This window comes from Colobus angolensis, unplaced genomic scaffold, assembly GCF_000951035.1.
Source record: "Colobus angolensis palliatus isolate OR3802 unplaced genomic scaffold, Cang.pa_1.0 Scaffold21, whole genome shotgun sequence".
NCBI classification, from domain to species: Eukaryota; Metazoa; Chordata; class Mammalia; order Primates; family Cercopithecidae; genus Colobus; species Colobus angolensis.
This window is the reverse complement of record NW_012115266.1, coordinates 6140915-6144312: the sequence shown is the minus strand read 5'-3', so window position 1 is coordinate 6144312 and position 3398 is coordinate 6140915. Positions and strand designations below refer to the sequence as shown.

Below are 3398 nucleotides of genomic sequence, written 5' to 3'. Positions count from 1 at the left end.
AGGGACAGCCGGCCGGCCCGGGCGCCGCGCTCTCGTCCCCACCAGCCGCGTGAGTCACGGTTGGAGCGAGGTTTTATTTTTAAAACGACTTCAAGGGGGGCAGGAGCAGCCTCCAACTTCCCTCCCTGTGCACGCTGTGGACCGTCAGCCCTGAGCCGGGCGGGGGCTGGGGCCGTGCACCTGGCGGCTGGAACGGTGAGACCACGGTGCCAGGGCGGGGGGCGGCGGGTACCCCCCATCCCCCAGCTCTCAAGACAAGGAGGCGGCCCGACTCGGCAGCGCACGCCCCTCCTCGCGGGCACTGGAGGCCCCGGGGAGGAAGGCTGGGGAGTGTTGTCGCCCAGCTGCAGGGAACCGTGGCTGATCAGAGCTCCCCGAGGAGGAGAAAGTTGTGGAGCAGGGATACCAGGGAGCTGCCACAGCCTTCCCTGTGGCGCCAGGAGGCCTTCGAGGCCCTCCAGGGTGGGCAGTTTTGAGAGAATACAGCCCAGCTGGGGTGTGTCAGGCCCCCGAGGCCCAAACCAGAGCTCTCATGTGAATAAATACAGCCAAGGCTGGGAACGGAGGTGAGGGGTGACTGAGAACAGCCCTGCCTCACCGAAGCCCCTAGGCCCTCCGGTTGGATAGAAACCAGCCCCTCCACATCCCCTTCCCCAGGTGGCTCAGGAGTTTGGAAGGAGATTGCCTGTGTGGGGGACCCAAGACGCCACTGTGGAGGGAGGCGGCTGGGGCACCCCGTCTCTGCCCGGCGGCTGTGGGGGAGGCAGCTGCACTCGGGGGCTCCAGGCTCCAGTTTCTGGAGTTGAAAGCTACTGCATCTCTTCCGCCAGCCCCGGGAGGAGAGGCGCAGACATCACCTGTCAGCTGGTGCTGACTCCGTGGGCGACTGTTCAGGGCTTCCTCAGAAGGTTTAAAATGGAAATGGCCTGAGCTGACGGGGCCAGTGCCTGGGAGGGGACGCTGACCAGCAGGGCCAGCAGTGAGGGGGCCCTGGGAGGTGTGAGGGTCAGGAAGAGCTGAGGGCTGTCACATCTGGCTGAAGGGTCAACCATGGGCACAGGGTGTGTGTGTGCCCCCGGTCCCATGTTCTTATCCAGACACAGAGACTGGATGCTTTTCAGTAAAAAGCACCCTGACCCCATCATGGAGGCTCCATAGCCCACACCCCGGAGGCAGCTGTGGCCTGCTGGACTTCACCTAGACCTGGGTCTGTGCGTCCGCACTCTACCATTTATTGATCCCTCCACCTCCCTGTGCCTCAGTTTCCCTTGTTGGTAAAATGGGGTTGATAGTGCCACCGCCTGAGCTGGGGGGGCTGCTTTGTAAGTGCATTTGACAAATATTGTTAGTAGTCCTGCTCCTGGACTGGAGGATTCTCAAGGGCTGAGGGTACCTACAGGGACTTCAGAGGGTCGGGGGGTCGGATTTTCCCGCCCCCACTCAGTGTGCTGTCATTGGACTTCATCCTCACGCTAGCCCTCAGTGGCAGCGCCCCGTGTCCCCTCCTCCCCACTTCCGAGGCCTCCCATGGAAGCCCCTGGGAGATCCGCCCAGCCTGTTTCTAAGGTGATGGGGAGGGGGTGCTGCCACCCCACTGGTCACCCACTGCCAGGGCCGTACAGACTCAGCTCTGTAGAGATTGATGCCTGGTGGCTGAGCCTGTGTCGCATCCACTGGGTGACCCTGGGCCTGCAGCCTCCCCTCTCGGACGGCTTCCTTGCCTGAGCAGGGGGTTACAGCAGTTGCCCCACAGAGAGGATGTCTGGGAGTTCTGCGTGTGGGCGCAGGGAAGGGTGGTGCACACATGAGCAGGTGGCGTCTGTGCTCGCTTCAAAGTTAGCTGAGAGGACTGGGGCTCCAGGTGGCCCTGACCCTGCAGGTGTTGAAGGACTGAGAGGTGGGTGTAGAGCCCAGAGGCCAGTGCAGTGGCAGCTGTCAAGTGGCTGCTGTGGTGCAGGGGGAGGATGAGGCCTCTGGGGTCAGCTGGGCACAGCCACCTCTGCCCAGTCAGGGGGCTAGCAGCCCCTCCCCAGGCAGCCAGACATCCCCAGAATCAGGGTTGGACACGGCCTGATCTCAGAGATGGGGCCTGTCTGGGGCTGTGTGGGTCTGGCTGTGCTGGCCCTTCTGCTCTAGAGTCTGGAAATGATATCAACTACCTAGTCATCCCTGCTGATCGTGTTCCTGGCACACTGGAATGCCATCCCAGGGTTCTAAGGACTTTCGGTTCCTGGGGAGGGTTTCTCTACCTGGCCTGCTGACCTTCAGCGTGACCCGCCTTCCTCATCTGTAGGGTGGGGTAACAGCAGTACCTACCTTGGAGAGACACCCACTTTGAGAGGATGCATATGAGGTTTCTAGCACAGAGTTCATGCCTAGCAATGTGGGGCCCCTGCCTGGTCTGCACCCCTCATTCACTGTGGGCCAAGGGCTTTCAGCTTCTTCAGGCCTTGGGGTGGCAGGGAGGATGGATGTGGCCCTCATCCCCTGCAGGCAGGGGCCATTCACTCTGGTACCCAGCCCAAGGGGCAGTGGGAAATGCCCCAGAGCAAGGGAGGGCTGGAGGGCTTTTGCTGAGGCCCCTTATAGACTGGGCTGTGTGAGGCATATGGGCAAGCGAGCATGGGTGGACAAGAAGGGGTGTGGGTGTGGTGAGGGTGCTAACTGCCTACAGTGGGGTGGGTGGCGACTGCCCCAGGGGGTAGCTTTCCATGCTTACTGGCAGAGGAGAGCACCAGCATCTGGGAGGCCCAGGCCCCAGGCCCTGGCTGCTGCCCCCCCGAGTGTGTCTGAGGTAGGGGGGTCCTCCTCAGAACCTGTGTTGTTCTCCTGGAGACAAAGTTCAGGCTCTGGCTGGCCCACAAGGCAGCTGCATTCTGCCCTCTGCCATGGGACACTCACCCTGAGAGGGCCAGGGCTGCGGTGTGGGGCAGACTGGATGACTGGAAGGAGATGGGGAAAGGATAGCACCCCTGTTTTGCCCTCCTCCCCCGGACAGCCTGCCTAGAGTTCTCTGGCAGCAGCTGGAGCCACCGAGAGGGTTCCACGGAGCAGGCTGTGTTTGTGCAGGCCTGTGTTTGCCTGTTGACCATCCCTCGAGGCCCCCAGCGGCTCTGCAGATGATGTCAGGGTTTGGGGGCCTCTCCTTGCTTTGTGGAGGTTGTTTGCTGGATTTCTGCAGCCCTGGGTTTTAAACTGACACCCTGCAGAGCTGGGGGCTAGTGAGGGTTGGGGAGAGGGCAGGGAGGAGGATGGGTGGGAGTTTGGGGCTAAAGTCATGGAGGATAAATGGGCTGGCCCCCCAGTGCTCCCCTGGCACCCCTGGCTCCCTGGCTCTTCTGTTTTCCCTTCCCTCACTCCTTCCCTCCTTTCCCACTCATTCATTCATTCATTCATTT

At 61.9% G+C, this 3398-nt stretch overlaps 2 protein-coding genes across 4 annotated transcripts in view; one reads left to right on the top strand and one right to left on the bottom strand.

Annotated features, from left to right (window-relative positions):
• MACROD1 (MACRO domain containing 1) overlaps window positions 1-3398 on the bottom strand; it is a 169999-nt gene that overhangs the window by 39113 nt on the left and 127488 nt on the right. The gene's annotated exons all lie outside the window — the stretch shown is intronic.
• Window positions 104-3398, top strand: part of FLRT1 (fibronectin leucine rich transmembrane protein 1) — an 84466-nt gene continuing 81171 nt past the window's right edge. The window contains exon 1 of the mRNA XM_011942606.1: window positions 104-195. The gene's annotated coding sequence lies outside the window, so the exon portion shown is untranslated. The remainder of the gene's footprint in view (window positions 196-3398) is intronic.